At 41.6% G+C, this 21,509-nt stretch overlaps 1 long non-coding RNA gene across 2 annotated transcripts in view; it reads left to right on the forward strand.

Moving 5' to 3' along the window:
* LOC134794405 (uncharacterized) overlaps positions 1 to 14,504 on the forward strand; it is a 337,443-nt gene extending 322,939 nt beyond the window's left edge. For both annotated transcript variants that reach the window (XR_010144669.1, XR_010144668.1), the window contains exon 2: positions 14,216 to 14,504. This is a non-coding gene — a long non-coding RNA (uncharacterized LOC134794405). The remainder of the gene's footprint in view (positions 1 to 14,215) is intronic.
* Positions 14,505 to 21,509: the final 7,005 nt, after the last annotated feature.

The raw sequence follows: 21,509 nt of genomic DNA on the forward strand, positions 1-21,509 counted from the left end.
CTGAGATGGTGTCAACCAAGGTCAGGTTAGTTTTCACAGACCGTTTCGCTCTGAAACCATGCTGAGTGTTGCACAGGAATAATGGTTTCACTTGTTTCGACAACGTGCCATGGAGTATGGACTCAAACAGCTTTGCTAAAGCTGAAAGAAAAGAATACCTTGACTATGGGATCGGTCTTACCCGTGAAATCTTCCAATGGTGAGGATATGTACTTGTGGAGAGTAGGTACCAGATTAAGCATGGAGTGTATTGGACCATTCAAATGCTCTAAACACCCCTTTAAGATATATGCAGGTACCTAAGTAGTCTGGACCAACAGCATAGAAGCCCGAAAAACTTACTTTGGTGTTAAGACCCCTTAAGCAGGTACCTAAGTAGTCTGGACCAACAGAATAGAAGCCCGAAAAACTTACTTTGGTGTTAAGACCCCTTACATTTTGGTAAATTAGATCCAGTGAAGGTTTCAAATCAGGATTCCGAACTAAGTATTACTGGTTGGTTTTTGTCTGACTCCCATTGACGTTGGATTTACGAAATGACCACGATTATCGGGCTACATAGTTAGAAATAAACAGGATTCAAACATTGTCGAGGGTACTCCTATTTTGAAAGTCTTGGAGTCCGCTTTGAGCTTAAGTTCATCGACAGTGCACCATGAATAACAGCAGATATGCCCGTATGTCCTCCGATCCTCAAGCTATATTCCACAGATGGATGAACTTGCGATGGGGCTGTCCATAAATTACGTCATCGATTTTTGACGATTTTTGACCCCCCCCCCCCCCCCTAAAATCATCCAAAAATCATGCTTCGAATGACCCCGTTTCCTCCTACATCATGCTACCGTCATCCGATGTCCAGACCCCCCCCCCCCCCTAATTTGAAATGACGTAATTTATGAATAGCCCCGATGGTCCACCGCCCTGAGAGGGATTTTACACCGCTTTTTACTGCTGGTATCAGTTATCAGTTTTCTGAGATTTATCACGCACGGATTGGGAATTGTCGCTTTTGACGGCGGAGGCACTATTATTGCTTATCGGCCTGTGTTTATGTTTCTGTAGTTTCTGCCCTTTATTCCAAACATTTGCCCCGTTTTCTACCTTATCGTCGACAGGTATCAGATGATTCCAACTCACTTAGTCTCTTAGTAACGTGTCAAATTTCTCAGCACAGTCCTTGAGTGCGGTCTGGTATTATATGTAGAGCGGCAGATTATGTTAATCTACTGCGCTCCAGTTAAATCCAAAAAATCACCAGTTGGGCTCCCCTATATATTATTATATACAGTTTTAAATGCTTATACCAACATTCTATTTATAATAACTTAACCCTCTTTCCATTAAATGCACTGCCTCAAATACATTATCATTACCTTCTAAATTCGTTCATTACCTTCCCTGGCAAAATTGGAAGGAAAAGAAATGAATGAAACAGATATGAATGAAGTTTTGGAAGTTTTCGTCGCCTAGGTCGGTTGATATCAGACCTTAATTTCGCAGAATAAGCCACACGAAAGGCAACCCTAAAACACATAAATTAGGTATAATTTTAATAATGTACAATTGGTACTTACTGTATAAATCACTAGATGGCGATGAAGATTTATCTGAACCACACTCCTTCCCGACACGAGAGAACGTAGGTATTTTCGTCAAAAGCAACATACGGACGACCGCTGTGGTAGCACGCGGCCAACTGACTGACGAACAATGTGTTGTATCCGCGGGAAGTGCTATATACCCTTCCTATATAGCAAAATATAGCTAATCCATTTCTCGCGTCGGTAATGAAGAAATTACTTGGACCATCACTTATAAGGCTGTATAGTTTTATTGTTAATTTCTTAGCGTATAATATTAAAGGATATAAAACATAACTAAATTACTTGTTTACTGAACCAACAACAAGTTTTCTATTTTTAGTATCTTAAGGTTCAAATGGAGGTCAAAGTTTAACTTCACGCGTTACATGCAGAGAGGAATGAAAATAGTGGGGGTTAATTGTAAATATAAAGAAAATAACCACCTTTTTAGAATTGTTCATGGCGGGCCAATATACTTTAGGTCCTATGTTACAACCTTGCATTAACAGATATTCGAAAACACCATCACATTTTTGGTAAATTGCAAATAATACCGATTTGCACGAAATGCGAGAATGACCCATTATGGTAAAACACATCCGATTAATAAATATAATGTTCATATTTAAACTACTAGTGTAGTAAACGAAGCAAGTTGTTGTATGGAGACCCATGCATTAATTCCTCAGTCGATGAAATTTTGCTTGGTTATTGTATAGTATGAGCCGAAACTAACATATAAATATCCAAAAAAAAACCGGCCAAGTGCGAGTCTGACTCGCGTTTCTAGGGTTCCGTACATAATTCCGACTCACGCTTGACTGCACATTTCTAATAGGTTTTCCTGTCATCTATAGGTAAAGAACTATTCTGTGTATTTTTTTCAAAATTTTAGACCCAGTAGTTTCGGAGGTACAGGGGGAATGGTAATTTTTTGGCTATTTGTATTTTCTTAAATAACTTCGAACCTATGTATTTTAAAATTATAAAAAATATGTCCATCTTTGGGTTACTAATTTACATATGTGTACCAAATTTCAACTTAATTGGTCCAGTAGTTTCCGAGAAAATAGGCTGTGACAAACAGATAGACAGACGCACGAGTGATCCTATAAGGGTTCCGTTTTGAGGTACGGAACCCTAAAAACACTCCTAAGTTAGGTATTTATACGTAAAAATACAAATCTGTTTATATATTTAACCGAGTAATTCCTCCGTCCAATTTTTTTTTACCAAATAAGTTATTGGTATAATTTCTGCTGGGATATTTTTTTTTGATCTTTCATATATTGTTGCAATACGTTACATGAATATTTCCGGTGAAGACGAAAGTTTGAACGGAGCATTTTTCCGTAAAAATATTAACGATTTAAGACTTTAGGTATTGACTTAAATACTATTATTATTATTCTTTGGATATTTATACAATACTTTTTATTAATTGATACTTTATCATATTGTAAAGTTTTTTCTGGCAGAGGAATTACTGCGGGGTCCACTATGTTTCTTTAGGTACTACACTATACATGCATAACCGGTTGCATGCTTTGAAATAAAAACTAGAGATGCCTCGAATATTCGGCAACTATTCGGTATTCGGCCTATTCGGCCACTTTCCCGAATATTCGGTATTGGGCCAAATGTTGCCTGCTATTCGGCTGAATACCGATAATATCTGTTGCACCAACCTTAAATTAAAAATTACACAAAAATAACCTAGGTATATTTAATATTTAAAAAGTAGTTAAATACGGAGGCATGTTTTTGAGCATTTGTTGATTACAAAATATTTTATTTTTATCATGGGTCTGATTTGATACTCTAACTAAATTCATTAAAAATATATCTTAGCAAACGTTGTGCGTTGTTGGAAGGTTGTTGGCGAACAGTTTTCATAATAATTGTGACTCAAAATGTTCGCATGTCATGCCGAATATTCGGTATTCGGCCGAGAAAGGCGCCGAATATTCGGTATTCGGCCAAATTCACTATTCGGGGCATCTCTAATAAAAACCCCTTCAAAGGCTTCCTTTTGGAACAAATTGTCTAAGCAATAAAAAAAAAACGTTATGTGTAATGCGAATAAGCAATATTGGATCTTTTATTAAACATAGTAAAAAAATTGAGAGCGCCTATGGAACGCGTCAGCTTCCCTTTAACGACTTTTTAATTACGCCTGTAGATATTTCTTGCTAAGATACATGCCCGGGATACTTCACTGTACGAATGTGGGTTCGACGACTAGTAGAAGAGCAGGCCGCAAAATTTCTAACCGACTTGATACCACGATGAAATGCACAATGGTTTCCCATAAAAGTGATGCTTAGTCCGAATTCGATAGTCTGCCACGGCGGAACTTGCCGAAAGTAAGAAAAAGAAGGCTACTTCCGGTGCGAAAAAAGGGGGCTGATTTAACCCATCTGATACCGAAATAATAGTTATGGCAGCAGTTAGAAATTTACATGCAGACACAGAAAAGCGAAGTCTGCCAGTATTTTTTTGCCGGAAGTGCTTGGCAGACGCTCTCAAAGGTGACCATCGGGACCCCTAAATTAACCCATCTGATACCACCATGAAACCAATTCCAGTCGGAAGGTATGAACCCTCATGTCAGGAATATATAAGTCTGCCAATGCTTTTCCTGCCGAAACACCTTGGCAGACGAGATTATAAGCAAGATGACCATCGGTTACCGTACACTAACCCATCTGATACCACCATGAAACCAATTCCAGTCGGTAGGTATGAACCTTCATTTCAGGAATATATAAGTCTGCCAAGGCTTTTCCTGCCGAAACACTTTGGCAGACGAGATTATGTTAGCAAGGTGTACTTCAGTTACCCTACATTAACCCATCTGATACCACCATGAAATCAATTCCAGTCGGTAGGTATGAACCCCCATTTCAGGAATATATAAGTCTGCCAAGGCTTTTCCTGCCGAAACACCTTGGCAGACGATATTATAGGCAAGATGACCATCGGTTACTGTACACTAACCCATCTGATACCACCATGAAACCAATTCCAGTAGGTAGGTATGAACCCCCATCTTAGGAATATATAAGTCTGCCAAGGTTTTTCCTGCCGAAACACCTTGGCAGACGAGATTATAAGCAAGTTGACCATCGGTTGCCGTACACTAACTTGACACTAACTCATCTGATACCACCATGAAACCAATTCCAGGTACTTCCCAACCTTTGCGTTTTCGGCCGCCGCAGCAGCAGCTGCTGCAGAGGGTTAATACATACTAGTACTTAATAGGGTTAATACATACCTACCGACTGGAATTGGTTTCATGGTGGTATCAGATGAGTTAGTGTCAAGTTAGTGTACGGCAACCGATGGTCAACTTGCTTATAATCTCGTCTGCCAAGGTGTTTCGGCAGGAAAAACCTTGGCAGACTTATATATTCCTAAGATGGGGGTTCATACCTACCTACTGGAATTGGTTTCATGGTGGTATCAGATGGGTTAGTGTACAGTAACCGATGGTCATCTTGCCTATAATATCGTCTGCCAAGGTGTTTCGGCAGGAAAAGCCTTGGCAGACTTATATATTCCTGAAATGGGGGTTCATACCTACCGACTGGAATTGATTTCATGGTGGTATCAGATGGGTTAATGTAGGGTAACTGAAGTACACCTTGCTAACATAATCTCGTCTGCCAAAGTGTTTCGGCAGGAAAAGCCTTGGCAGACTTATATATTCCTGAAATGAAGGTTCATACCTACCGACTGGAATTGGTTTCATGGTGGTATCAGATGGGTTAGTGTACGGTAACCGATGGTCATCTTGCTTATAATCTCGTCTGCCAAGGTGTTTCGGCAGGAAAAGCATTGGCAGACTTATATATTCCTGACATGAGGGTTCATACCTTCCGACTGGAATTGGTTTCATGGTGGTATCAGATGGGTTAATTTAGGGGTCCCGATGGTCACCTTTGAGAGCGTCTGCCAAGCACTTCCGGCAAAAAAATACTGGCAGACTTCGCTTTTCTGTGTCTGCATGTAAATTTCTAACTGCTGCCATAACTATTATTTCGGTATCAGATGGGTTAAATCAGCCCCCTTTTTTCGCACCGGAAGTAGCCTTCTTTTTCTTACTTTCGGCAAGTTCCGCCGTGGCAGACTATCGAATTCGGACTAAGCATCACTTTTATGGGAAACCATTGTGCATTTCATCGTGGTATCAAGTCGGTTAGAAATTTTGCGGCCTGCTCTTCTACTAGTCGTCGAACCCACATTCGTACAGTGAAGTATCCCGGGCATGTATCTTAGCAAGAAATATCTACAGGCGTAATTAAAAAGTCGTTAAAGGGAAGCTGACGCGTTCCATAGGCGCTCTCAATTTTTTTACTATGTTTAATAAAAGATCCAATATTGCTTATTCGCATTACACATAACGTTTTTTTTTTATTGCTTAGACAATTTGTTCCAAAAGGAAGCCTTTGAAGGGGTTTTTATTAGAGATGCCCCGAATAGTGAATTTGGCCGAATACCGAATATTCGGCGCCTCTCTCGGCCGAATACCGAATATTCGGCATGACATGCGAACATTTTGAGTCACAATTATTATGAAAACTGTTCGCCAACAACCTTCCAACAACGCACAACGTTTGCTAAGATATATTTTTAATGAATTTAGTTAGAGTATCAAATCAGACAGGTTGAAAGGTCTCCAAAGAGACTCAGGGCGCCAGGACCCCACGGACGCAGGGTCTCGACACCGAAAGGAACAAAACTGTATTCGGCGCCGAGACCGCGGTACTTCCCAACCTTTGCGTTTTCGGCCGCCTCTGCAGCAGCTGCTGCCCTCGCAAAGGTTCCGTGGAGATGTGGTTCCTATTGGTTCTTAAAAAAACAATTCTTTTATTTTATTCTTAATTCTCAGCACAGCACATCACAGCAAAGTGATATCGGACAGTTTATGTATTTGTAAGAGTGATTTGAAATGTATGTCAGTCTGGTTCTTAAAAACTCAATTCTTTTATTTTATTTTTAATTCTCAGCACATCACAAATCTACTGCTGCTACTGAGCAGTGAAAGTGATATCGGACCGTCTATTTATAGGAGGAGTGACATGAAATGTATGTCAGTCTGGTTCTTAGAAAATCAATTCTTTTATTTTATTTTTAATTCTCAGCACATCACAAAACTACTGCTGCTACTGAGCAGTGAAAGTGATATCGGACCGTCTATGTATTTGTAGGAGTGATTTGAAATGTTTGTCAGTCTGGTTCCTAATAAATTAATTCTTTTATTTAATTTTTAATTCTCAGCACATCACAAAACTACTGCTGCTACTGAGCAGCAGTAGTTTCTAATACATAAAAACTTTTAACGAATCTAGAATCTTAACACCGATCTCACAGTAGATAAACGAGCAGGTAAAAGGCTTAAAGTACTAACGATTCCAGTAAAACTACTGAAGTGGAGTTTTTATCAAGTATAAAAGCACTTTCCTGTATTCACTAGCCGTGACTGCACGAGCGGCGTGCTCATAAATTTAACTGCTTGAGCTCTACTGTGCCATTGGAATCAATGGGTGTAAAATCTTGCCTCCCACATACGCGCAATAAAGGATTGCATCCTTTTCTTGCTTATGAACTTGGATTTCATACGGTGGGATGTGACTATTTTCAACTTTCTTCTTCTTAGTCGTTATACTCTTTGCAGAGTGTCGTGGTCAACTGCTGACATCAGGCACAGATGTTACTTGCCGTACGATTTCTCGCCATTTTCCGCGGTTGGATGTCATTCTGGCAAATGCGTTCAGGGGTCTTCAACTTTAGGGATTTTCAACTTTAGAAATGCAATAATATTTTTGAAGTGAAAACTTCTTTAGCGGCACCCCAGTATAATAAAGAGTACTAAGCGACACTGTGCACTTTTTGTGATGGGGAAAAAATGTTAAACTCGCGAGAGCGTAAGACGTAAGACGCTTCGTAAGACGGACACGTGACCTGATCGAAAAACTGTTACAATGACGACCTGTCTGCTTGCCTGTTTACTTGACGACCGGTCTGGTCTAGTGGATAGTGACCCTGTCTGCTAAGCCGATGGTCCTGGGTTCGAATCCCAGTAAGGGCATTTATTTGTGTGATGAACACTAATATTTGTTCCTGAGTCATGGTTGTTTTCTATGTATATAAATATGTATTTATCTATACAAGTATGTATATCGTCGCCTAGTACCCATAGTACAAGCTTTGCTTAGTTTGGGGCTAGGTTTGATCTGTGTAAGATGTCCCCAATATTTATTATTATTATTATTTGTATGTCTTTCCCATCACGGAACAATGGTGTTCCGGACCTTTGGGAGGCGTGCGCGGAGCCGAAGCCAACACGTAGAGGCCCTTTTGACACTTTAATGAAATGTAAGGGGTACACCGAGCGGAGGCTGCCCTTGCCCGTGTCATGGGACGCACGCAGAGGCAGCACCCGCCAGGGTGTAAGGACTATTGAGAGTTGATGGAATCTAAAATGAACTAGGTTATTGGGTGAAAGCGATGGACTAAGAACTGAGCTATGGGGTAAAAAACCGGACGCCTGCCTAATAAAACGGTATGCAATTTTATTTCCGGCAATTTTTTTTATTTTATTATTCTCTTTATTCATTTCTCATCTTAAGTTAGGTTATTTATAATATGAATATAAAAGTAAAATATAAAAACACTTACAAAACAATAAAAAATAATATAAACACATTATAAAAAACCTAACCTAGGGTGCCGCCAGCAGCGGGGCAAGGCCCAAGCTACCGGTGGTCAGGGCTGCAGAGAGAGGAACCGGCGGACTATCCGCGCCGTGTCCAAGATCACCGCCTTCTGCATCTGACCCTTGATCCAACCACCTAGCGAGAGTCTCTCAAGGTGTTGGTCGAGACTCTTCGCTATTAGACCATTCACTGAAACGACTATCGGGACAATTATCGTCGAGTCAACATCCCACATGGCTGTTATCTCGTGAGCCAAGTCTAGGTACTTACTGGATTTGTCCTTCTCGGCTTTCACGAGATTCTCATCATGGGGGATGGTGATGTCAACGAGCACGGCCCGACGTTGCGATCGATCTATTATCACGATGTCAGGCTTATTGGCTACAATAGTCCTGTCAGTGATGATAGATCGATCCCAATAGAGCGTGGCATGACCATTCTCGAGAACAGGCGCAGGTAAGTACTTGTAGTACGGTACTTCGCGGTCCACAAGGCCATATAGAAGAGCAAGTTGCTGGTGAATAATCCTGGCTACGATATTATGTCTGTGCAAGTACTCGCCGTTAGCAAGATGAGAACAACCGGAAATGATATGCCTGAGTGACTCTCCGGGACGGCGGCATGCCCGACAAATGTCGACCGTACCGTCCTTCAGGATATATTTCCGATAGTTGTTCGTCATCATCACTTCGTCCGCAATTGCACAGGCAAAACCCTCGGTTTCTCCGAAGAGGTCCCCGAATCGTAACCAGTTCACCGACGCGAGCAGGTCCACGTCGGGTCCCGTGAGGGCCTTGTAGAACCGCCCGTGTAGCACCTTACTCTCCCATGCCGCCTTGCGATCCGCAGTACTTAGTACCACAGGTTTGCGCCAGTTCTCGTTTGCCAAGGAGAGCGGCGTTAGGTTCCTGTCTACTGCCACCACATCACGATGCATCCCACACTCATTGTTAAGGAAATAATTCCTGAGATTGTACACCTCGCGGTTATGGAGATCCTTGGCATTTAGGAAGCCTCGGCCTCCACACTTCCGTAGGATGTACAATCTCATAACTGACGAGCGTGGGTGTAGCATACGATGTGTGGTGAGCAGTGATCGGACCCTCCGATCCAGGGCGTCCAGCTCGGTCTGAGTCCACCTTAGTATGCCAAAGGAGTATGTGAGTAGGGGCATTACCCAGGCGTTGAAGGCGCGCACTTTGTTGCCTCCTGACAAAAGACTGTTTAGGACTTTTGTGAGCCGACTGAAAAAGCGCTCCTTCACCGACCGTCTAATACCCTCATCCTCAATACCCAACGACTGTGACATACCAAGGTATTTATAGGTTTCTGATTCAGAGATAGATCTGAAAGACATTGTCTCAGAGAGTTGTAAATTTGTTGAATTTACAACCCTCCCCCGCTGTACATGCATAACCGCACATTTATCGATACCAAATTCCATGTTGATGGCATTACTGAAGACTTCGGTGGTTTTCAGTAGCTCCAACAAGTCTTGGCTATTTGGTGCAAATAATTTGAGGTCATCCATGTACAGAAGGTGAGAAATGACTTCACCCCCTCTCTGAAGCCGGCAACCTAGTCCCAAATCTTTCAGCAGGGTGCTGAGGGGATTCAGAGCTAGGCAGAACCACAGGGGACTCAGACTGTCGCCCTGAAAGATTCCTCGCTCAATCCTTATAAAATCCTGCGGGCCAGGGCGGTCATCCCCGCCTCCTGGTTGACGAAGGACTGTGGTCCACTGCCTCATACACGTGCTTAGGAAGGCTCTTAAAGCTGCATCAACTTTATACAACTCTAAGACCCTCCCCAACCATGAATGAGGCACCGAATCATAGGCCTTCTTGTAGTCAATCCAAGCGGCTGAGAGGGCCCCCCTTTTCCGTCGGATTTGTTGGCAGATGGTCATGTCTATAAGGAGGAGCTCTTTAGTACCACGGGACCCAACCCTACATCCATTTTGAGCGGAAGCCAGGATATTGTTTGCAACAATGTGCGCGTTGATTTTTGCTCTCAAAATGGATGTAAGGAGCTTGTATAGTGTAGGCAAGCATGTGATGGGTCTGTAGTTCTTCGTTTCCGTGGTACTACCGGACTTATAGAGCAGGAAGGTGACACCAGTTGTTAAGGAAGGTGGAAGAGAACCAAGCTCGAGGGCTTGTTGAAATTGTGCTGCCAAGCGCGAGTGCGAGCATCGGAACCACTTTAGCCAGAAGTTGTGCAATCCATCCGGTCCAGGACTTTTCCAGTTTTGGGCCGTGCGGATGGCACAACTCACGTCATCGGGGCTGATGATGACTGCCCCCATGGGTTCGATGGACTCGCACTCACGCTCGACAACACTCATCCAACTCCCCTCGGTGTGCCCGGCAGGCACCGACCAGATGCTACGCCAGAAGTCAGTCATGGCAGTAGCATCCGGCGGCCGGATCTATATCTGAATCCCTAAAATCTTTTCTCCTATCTTTGCATTCCCTAATATTGTTTGTCATAATGATCAGATGTCCTAACGCGCGTATTCCCTAATTTTGGTTTCCCTATTATTGAATGGGCGATTTTTTTTGTCATAATATCTTTTTCCCTAATGACACTTTCCATATTGAGTATTTATCCTAATGTTATGTAGCGTAATTATGTTTTTGTCTAATTATTGTTAGGCCTAAAAATTATATATCCTAACCATCATGTTACCTAATTTCACTTAGCCTATCGTTGCTTGACCTAACACTCGTATGCCCTAATTTTGATTTCCCTATTGCGTTTCGTTTTTACAATGGTCGTAGTTCTAACCTAACCTAACCCACTTTTGTGACAGCAGTTCGTTTTTGCGAGGATCACAGTTCTAACCTAACCCACTTTTGTGGCAACATTTCGTTTTTACAATGGTCGCAGTTCTAACCTAACCTAACCCACTTTTGTGGCAGCAGTTCGTTTTTGCGAGGGTCACGGTTCTAACCTAACCTAACCCACTTTTGTGGCAACAGTTCGTTACCATTCATTATGGAAAGTAATTGTTATGATAATTGATCAATAGGAAAAGTAACTGTTATGACGATTGATCATTAGGGTAATAGCCATTAGGTCAAAACAGTTAGAACATGTTATTTTATGCCAAACATTGTTAGGGATTTCGAAGAATATGGTAAAAAACATTAGGGATCTTGATAGTTATGGTACAAATGAGTCTTAGGCTAACCATTACATTATGGAAAATAATCGTTATGACAATTGATCGTTAGGGCATGTGCCCATTAGGACAAACCAGTTAGGGCAAGTGACTTTAGGACAAACGTTGTTAGGGATTCAGAATGACACCCCCGGCGGCCGCGTGTCGGGCGTACGAAGGTTGGCTTCCTCCCACTTTCGGTACACTTTCCTTTGGTCACTTTGAAAAAGGCGATTCTGCTGGAATCGATCCACACGCTCTCTGTAGCGGCGAATACGGTTTGCCCATGCATAGACTTTTTGCTTTAGAAAGTCGATGCGCTCTGTGACATTGGCCATGTAGTCGCGGGGCCTGATATCCGTCCCCGCGAACGCCTGGTTCACAAAGCGCATTACTCGGGGGCGATTGTTGCCCCCCCTGAAGCAGATCAGCTTTGCGATGAGAGTCCTAAACGAGCTGATACGTCGCTCGATCCGCACTTGCCATGCAGGGACACCACCGACGGTCCTAGGTGCACGTTCAGCGTCCGGAAACTTGACGCGAGCAACACGGCACGCCGCGATGGCTCCGCAGTACATGATCGAGTGCGTATCATCTAAATCTTTACTAGTCCGTAAATATGGCTCTAGTAAAGCGTTTAGGGCTCCCATTAGCGCTAGATTGCGTCTATTCATAGGCAGACGTGGTAATCGTGGCCTAGAGTTAGTCGTGACGCGATACTGCGTAATCGCCTCTTCCAAAGTCCTCCTCAGTTGCTCATTAGCAGTCGTACTCACATTCTGACTCGCGAAGTCCCCCTCGTCGGTACAGAAATCAACCCGTGGCGCCTCCGGTGCCAGGTCGGGTACGGGCACCGGATCCGGCGACGTGGCGGGTGGATCTCGCACCAAGGTGGAGTCCGCGCGAGCAGAGAGAGCCTCCTGGCGAAGTCGATCAAGTGTCGCGTCATCCAAGCGCTTTAGCCGCTGAATGACGCGCACCTGATCCGATAATCGCTGCTCCGACACTGTGATGATGGGTTCAAGAGTCTGAAACAAAGGCAGTATTCTCGAACGATAGGCGGACAGCTGTGTTCCCCCCTCTGTAGCCCCATAATAGGCGCGCATGACATTCTCGTTCATGTCTCGAGTCCATCTCATGCGTCGCACTATACCACCGGTAGCGGGAGCCGTGGGCGGGGCAGGATGTCCCGCAGGCCCCAAGCGTGCCGGCAGCGGTGGCCGCCCTCGTCGCGCAGGTGGTCGTGGCGGCGGCGGCGGCGGCCCGCTCTCGTCACTGGACCCGTCTGTGTCAGGCGCCGTTGCGAACTCGTCGCCTGACGACGATGTGGACGAGGAAGTGGACGAGGCGGGCGGGGGTGGTGGGCGTGCGCTTGTTGTTACCGCTTTAGTTCGACTTCTTGTTATCATTTCTAATTGCCTGGTTTTGCCGGTGGTGTATGACAGATGTCAACACGGTAGTAATGACTGCAACCCATGGTCGTGGTTTTTAATACTCAATTATATCAGTTGTCCGCAAGATTTACAAATAACTCGGTTCACGGTGGGTATATTATCAGTCTTTTAGGGCAAAAACCACATGTAAAAATATATTTTTTGTAAAGAAATGTAAAAGGACGTCTGTCAGTGTCGGCGGTTTTTTTTTTTTTTATATATCTTTGTCTGACTGAGTACCCTCATTTTATTATTATTATTAATGTTATTGAGTTTTCACTTCTGCCGGCACTCCCGGAGTGCAACCCGTTGTTTTTTTTATGTCCTGCGTATCACACATTTAGTACTTCAATCTTACCTATAGGTAATAGGTAAGTACCTGAAAACACTTAAAATTGGAAATATTGTCTCTAAATAATATCCAACTTTATTTTCTTTGCTGTGAAAATTGTCTGAATAAAATTCGTAATTACCTGCTGACAGGCCTTCGTTAGAACGTATAAATTTTTAAGTTACCGCCAGTGACTAAAATTTTACGAGGAATAAGTAGGGAAATTCTTCATAATTATATTAGGCTTCTGGCGTTAGGCCTTCGGCCGAATTTCGCTTTAAGAGGATAAATAAATAAATAAATATTAAGGACATTTTTACGCAAATTGACTAAGCCCCTCGGTAAGCTCAAGAAAGCTTGTGTTGTGGGTAGGTACTCAGATAAATAAATAAAATAAATAAATAAATATTATAGGACATTCTTACACATATTGACTAAGTCCCACAGTAAGCTCAAGAAGGCTTGTGTTGTGGGTACTCAGTCAGACAACGATATATAACTACCTACATATAATATATAAATACTTATATACATAGAAAACAACCACGACTCAGGAACAAATATCTGTGTCATCACACAAATAAATGCCCTTACTGGGATTCGAACCCAGGACCACCGGCTTCACAGGCAGGGTCACTACCCACTAGGCCAGACTGGTAGTCCAAGGATACATTAGTGGTAATTTTTCCATACAAACGTTCTCGATATTTTTCTGTCTGGATTTTGGCCCTAGATGAGCCATTTTTAGGGTTCCGTAGCCAAATGGCAAAAAACGGAACCCTTATGGATTCGTCATGTCTATCTGTCTGTCTGTCCGTCCGTATGTCACAGCCACTTTTTTCCGAAACTATAAGAACTATACCTACTGTTGAAACTTGGTAAGTAGATGTAGATGTATTCTGTGAACCAAATTAAGATTTTCACACAAAAATAGAAAAAAAAAACAATAAATTTTGGGGGTTCCCCGTACTTAGAACTGAAACTCAAAATCTTTTTTTCATCAAACCCATTTGTGTGGGCTATCTATGGATAGGTCTTCAAAAATGATATTGAGGTTTCTAATATCATTTTTTTCTAAACTGAATAGTTTGCGCGCGAGACACTTCCAAAGTGGTAAAATGTGTCCCCCCCCCCCCCTGTAACTTCTAAAATAAGAGAATGATAAAACTAAAAAAAATATATGATGTACATTACCATGCAAACTTCCACCGAAAATTGGTTTGAACGAGATCTAGTAAGTAGTTTTTTTTAATACGTCATAAATCGTAAACCGCAATTTTATTATCTTACTTGTTTTATATGAGTTCAATATTACCAGTATCTGATGTGGATGTGTCTGTATGTTTTGCTTTTTTTGTTTGTTTAAGAATTAGGTTACTCGTACTTCAAAGTGCGCTAAAAACGGGCAAATAAATGCTCCGTAAATGCCTAGCATATAAAATCGGCAACAATAAACGCAAAAAACAAAACGGTCAGACACAAATAATTTCTTTCACATTCTGTTCCCAAAATTTCGTTACGATTGGTTAAGTTTTGGAAGAGGAAAATGTCGAGAACGAAACGTCGATTTCTGATATTTTCCGCAGCGCGACAGAGATATTTACCTAAAATTCTCAAATCGGAGAAGGGGCTCAGCTAATATATCCTCTTAAAGAGAAAACATACTCGTAGCTGCTGCTACAGGCTACGGCGTTCAACGCGACGTAGCGTGGGCTCCAAAACTTCTCGAATATTTGTTGAGAACTTTGTAAATAAAAATCGGCCAAGAGCATGTCGGGCCATGCTCAGTGTAGGATTTCGTAGTTACCTTTCTATCAGAACAGGCCAAACGGAAACAATTAGTAAGTATCAAGTACATAGAAAGCATAAAAGGGACTAAAGGAGTATCTTCGCAGCGCTTTGTACGTCTTTTTACTAAGAGAAGATTTTTTGCAATAACTTAAAAACGGCTGGACCGATCATGTTTGCTATAGTTTTCATAGAAAGTATATTAAGCTTTTGTTTCACGATTTTTTTTCATATTTGGACCCATGGTTATAAAGTTAGAGGGGGCACATATTTTTTTCTTTCGAATCGATTATTTCCGAAAATATTAACTTTGCGTATATGTATAATATCAATGGTTTTTGAACACCCTTATTCGTTTTGAAAGAGCTATCCAACGATATCCAACGATATACTATTGGGTCAAAGCAAAAAAAAAATCAAAAAATAACAATTTGTATGAGAGGTACCATTTTTTTGTAGGTACTTAGTTTTTATTTTGCCGTCCTGTCGCGATGCATCATTAATGTATCCATGCCAAATTGCAGCTTTCTAGCACTAACGATCACGGAGTATAGCCGCGGACGGACAGATGGACATGGCGAAACTATAAGGGTTTCTAGGTGACTACGAAACCCTAAAAATGGATACCAATTAAAAACACTGTAAATACCAGCGTCCGGCTTTTTCATAAATACTGCGCTTATTACTTACTAGTAGTATATTCACGTGCGACCTTTTCAAACCGCGTTCAAGGCAATTTATGTTAAACGTTGGGTTTTTCATGCAAATTCATGATTAAGAATCACGTACGACACGTTATTGACTGAACGTATTAAAGGTGAAAGCGAATTTGTGTACGTATCCAATTTAGTTCAATATGTTTTCTTTATGCTTACCGTAAACCTTTCACGGGGGCGTAATGCCTTTTCAGTTTTTTCTTCATATTTACCAGTTTTATCCACAATTTTTTTTATTTCAGATGATGGATAACAAGCTGTAACAAAAACTTCTAATGTAATATCTGGAATCATTGACTTTAGTATAACTTTGGTATTTTTCCCATCCATTTTAACAGATGATAGTTTGATCCGCTTTGACAAGGGTGAGGTAACCGATTACGTCTGGAATTCAATTTCATCTAAGCCTTAAAACTTCATGATAGATCCATGCGTATCGTACCCTTTCAGAAGTCTATAAATAAAAATTTACATATGTGTAAATGTGTCTAAATACTGCTGGCATCACTTTCAAAGGCGAAAGTTTTTTTTTATATACTTATATAGTTTTTCAATAACTGTCTGAATATATTTTTGTGTGTCTACTCCCTAGAGTTAGGTATTCAATATCACCTGCTAAGTGAGGTTATAAATATGGTGCCCGTAAATTGTACAATAATAAAGAGCAAACAAGACAACAAGAGGCTGTTCTAGCCTAGTTGTAGTTTAATGTAACAGAAAATTATGCTTTTTTTTCACCTTGATGTACTTACTTTTCTTATTTTTTAATATATCTGGTTAATTATTTTTTAACATTCTATAGAGGATATTCACAGTCACTTGGTATGTATTTTGGACTAATCCATTCAGCCATTTTCAATTTAGAGCACTTGAAAGTCAACAGTGGATTGTGAAATTTATGAACGTTTTCTAATAATTTGTTAGACCAAGTATTGAAAATGTTACAGTATATTATATATTTGTGATCTACTCACAAAGCCCTTTCATTTGGTACCCCACATGGTATGTTTAAAAGAAAAAAAGTTTGAACTGCAGACTTTATGACGTCACAGCAACTACCCCCACCACTTTCGCGCTTGTCATCTCATATATTTGTGTTCAGGGCATTACACTGAAGGCATCGATACCATATTCACCCATATCCGAGACGACATGAACGAAACCTAACCTAAAGCCTGAAAATACGGCCCTCTAATAATTTTTAAGAAAAAAAACCGACTTCTATGGGGGCCGGTGAAAGATTATTGTAGATGGTGCACTATGTAGAAAAGGAGGTAAAACCACCCACTTTTCTACTAGCATTTCGCTTCTGTAAGGGTCGTAGTTCTAGCCTAACCCAATCCACTCCTCTGATAGCAGTTCGGTTCTGTGAGGATCGCAGTTCGAACCTAATCAAACCCACTTTTCAAGTAGCATTTCGTTTCTGTAAGGCTCGCAGTTCTAACCTAACCTAACCCTTGTTCGGTTCTGTGAGGATCGCAGTTCAAACCTAACCTAACCCACTTAACGGCGCATGCGGTGCGGTGTACGGGGGTTTGAGCGGGAGGGGCTAGTAAGATTGGCATCATCATACTTTATACCTACATTTTATGGTAGGTAATCATAGTGGTTTATTTAGTTAAATTATCATAGTGGTTTTCCGGGTCAAGGTCCGAGTCCGGGTCCGAGTCCGAGTCCGAGTCCGAGTCCGGGTCCGAGTCCGGGTCCGAGTCCTGGTCCGAGTCCGTGTCCGAGTCCGGGTCCGAGTCCGGGTCCGAGTGCGGTTCCGAGTCCGGGTCCGAGTCCGGGTCCGAGGCCGGGTCCGAGTCCGGGTCCGAGTCCGGGTCCGAGTCCGGTTCCGAGTCCGGGTCCAAGTCCGGGTCCGAGTCCGGATCCGAGTCCGGGTCCGAGTGCGTGTCCGAGGCCGGGTTCGAGTCAGCGCCTGAGTCCGGTTCCGAGTCCGGGTCCGAGTCCGAGTTCGGGTCCAAGTCCGGGTCCGAGTCCGGGTCCGAGTCCGAGTTCGGGTCCGAGTCCGGGTCCGAGTTAGGTTCCGAGTCCAGTTCCGAGCTCAGGTCCTCCGGGTCCGAGTCCGAATCCGAGTCCGGGTCCGAGTCCGTGTCCGAGTCCGGGTCCGAGTCCGTGTCCGAGTCGGGTCCGAGTCCGGGTCCGAGTCCGGGTCCGAGTCCGGGTCCGAATCCGGGTCCGAGTCCAGGGCCGGGTCCAGGTCCGAACCGGATCCGGGTATGAGTCCGGTTCTGGGTCCGAGTCCGGGTCGCAGTCCAAGTCAAAATCGAAATTCGAAATCACCAAACGTGTACTATGCGTCGTTGAAGAGTTCTGTTCTGGTCATCATCAGCAGTTCCACTTCATCAAATGCGACAGTTTTTAATGTAAATGCTTGATTTTATGATGAAAATACAAAAAAATCTATAAGTACGTATGCCTTTGATATTTGAGGAGTTCCCTCGATTCCTTATAGATTCCATCATCAGAACTCGAGCTTGACAAAAATGTGGCTTAAAAACTTAACTTGCTTAACAAACATAACGAAGACGACAAATCGCCAAACGTGAACTATGCGTCGTTGAAGAGTTCCGTTCTGATCATCATCAGCAGTTCCACTTCATCAAATGTCACTTGAATGTATATACTTGATTTGTTGATAAAAACACAAAAATCACTATATGTATGCCTTTAAGATTTGAGGAGTTCCCTCGATTCCTCATGGATCCCATCATCAGAACTGGGTTTTGACATTTTCAAAATCGGTCCAGTTCCAGGTCCGTCCATGACATATGGAGTAACAAACATAAAAAAAAACATACAATCGAATTGATAACCTCCTCCTTTGGGATTTGGAAGTCGGTTAAAAAGGGACGGCCATCTAACCTCTATTTATTTACCATTTTTATATATTTATTATGACTGTAATATAACATTGTAATTTATTTTTAGTAAAACATACCTAGAGTCCGTCTAAGCTAGGTAACTTTGCGCCGACTTGTCATTATAAACGACATATTCTCATAGAAATTTTACATTAATGATGACATTACTACACTTTCTTATTAGCTTGGTCTGACGCTATTTCTGGATCGTTCAATGTTACACGAGCGAATAACATTATTCTCATCTACTGAATAATATTAATTACTGATAAATACAGTGGAACCTCGTTAACTCTAACCTCGAGTTTTCACACTTAGGTAAATATACAACATAGGTACAGTCAGCGTCATATAGTAGGTAGCATCCAAAGTATTCAAATAGGTCGGTACACCATATTATTTGTATGGCGCACCGAACTATTTGGCAACAACATGTTTATTTAAACTAAAATATGGAAAAAATACATATATGAAGAGAGTTGGTTAATGGTAGTGGTTGGTTAGGGCTAGGGCTACGGCAGGGCTGCCCCGTCGTCAAAGCCTAGGATTTTTTTGTGGATTTAAATCTGTGCCGTGTTCCGCGGATGCACATGCTTGTGACTCTGATTATCGAAATTGTGATTTTTGATCTAAGACCCATTACGACACTTAGGGATCTGTACCGAACTATTTGAATACTTTGGATGCTACCTACTATACGACGCTGACTGTACGGTAATTCACACACTTTAGTCATATTAACCGGTTCGTTGCGCCTTCCATTTTCGAAAACTTTTGGCTGCGGCAGGGAACAATTATTTCACATGACGCGACATGCGTGCCGTACGCCATAGAATATGATGGCACGTCTGTCGTGCCATCCGCACCGAAACGGTTAATTATCAACAGCCGTATAAAACCAGACAAACTGATTTATTTGATTAAACTAATTTTCCATGATTTTGTTACGCTTTAATTGCGTCTAAAAGTACTTCGCTAAAACTTATTAAATATATGTAGGTACCTAGGTACATATATTAAATCGGGTCACCCACGTATTTTAAGTCGAAAAACGCTCGACATGTTTCACTCCGTACCGAGGGTTTTAAAATATATTTAATATACCTACTTATATCGACCGGGATATGAACCGTGTTTACCTTTTGTATTGTTTTATATCCCGGTCGATATAAGTAGGTATAGTGAAGTGAAACTAACTGTGAATCATTCAAAACTGTTATATTTAATTGTGTCTCACGAAAATTTGGTGTTAAAATCGGTAAAACTTGTTTGCCGTAAATTTACGAAGACGCGGGAACCGAGTAATAAAAACCGGACACGTGCGAGTCGGACTCGCCCACCGAGGGTTCCGTACTTTTTAGTATTTGTTGTTATAGCGGCAACAGAAATACATCATCTGTGAAAATTTCAACTGTGCTACACCGTGATAGCTATTATCACGGTTCATGAGATACAGGCTGGTGACACAGACGAACGGACTGACAGACGGACAGACGGACAGGCGGACAGTGCATTGGAGTCTTGGTAATAGTGTCCCGTCCCTTTGGGTACGGAACCCTGATAAAAAGGAGTCGTACGTTTGGATAAAATCGAATCAAAATGTTACAAAGGCTGCGACAAACTTTGACGAAGTGAATAGAAAAACACTTAATTCAATTATTTTGCCTGTTCTACAGCATAAAAAAAATCTTCACAAAGAACTCCCTTAAAGTGGTCAGTATAAAGTAGGTATCGCAAAAGTTTCCAGGTGCTCTAATTGGCAACAACAGCCAACTGTGTAAATCTCATGACAAAGGGCTGTAATAAGGAGTAATAAATTGCGTTGTTTTTGGTTGAGCCATGGAGGCGTCGCCGCGGTTTGGATAAATGTGAAAAGTTGGTGCTAATAGAGAGCTAAAGTGTTATTTCCATCGCAGCGCGAGCGCAGGTGAATGAGACTCTTAGGCTAAATAGTATTTTAGCCCACTCTCTGGTCGCCAAAATTTCTTTCGGGTTTTGAGGTCACAGTTTAACTGAAACGTCTGAGCGTATAACTCGATTTCGCTCGGAAAGTAGGAAGTCTGAAGCATTATTCCCGTGGTTTGCCAAACACGGGCTGATTGATCGTTGAAACTAACTATGTATACCTGAGTGATTCTCAAGAAATTGGCATCGACAGGTTAAAGATAATGAAAAAAATTTTTATGTATTTTTTTTACTTTGAATAATGAAAAACATGTTTTACCACTTCAAATACCCCAAATATTTAAAAGGGAACGGAAAATGAAGAAGTTATTTTCAAGACATACAATACCCTATACATTGAATACAGGTTAAAGTTAAGCAGGTTACAGTAAAAAATACATTCATTTTTATTTTTTCCCTTGAACGGATAATAATACGAATGTCTCACTTTTAACATAGATGAATAAACCTTCATACAATATTAAAATGAGATTATTACATTAGGCCCCATACCAAATTCGTAAAATAATCGAGACAAGTTAAAGATGACATTCCGTTACAAAACCCCAGATTTCTGCCTTGAACCACTTGTCTCTACGAAACTACGACACTTGGGTCATAACGGTAACCTACGGTGATTAGCTTGATACTTACCTAATATTTTGCAATAGTTATGATCTAAATATTTTTTTCTGTGTGTGAGTCAGATGCAATACCGCGCATGTACAGGTTGGTACAGGTTAACAGAGAAAATATCCTTAGACAAACTTCGTGCGTGAATATTGTTGTAAAAAAAAATATATATAAGGCCTGTGCAAAGTACATTTTAAAAGGTATTGTTTATGTTATTATATAGCATGATATTTTATTTACATAAATTGGTGCTCATAAAATCTAAAGAACTAAAACTGGAAGAGCTATGCTTTTGGACAAGACAGGTTACAGTAAAAAGT

The sequence above is a fragment of the Cydia splendana genome, chromosome 10 (assembly GCF_910591565.1).
Source record: "Cydia splendana chromosome 10, ilCydSple1.2, whole genome shotgun sequence".
Lineage (NCBI taxonomy): Eukaryota > Metazoa > Arthropoda > Insecta > Lepidoptera > Tortricidae > Cydia > Cydia splendana.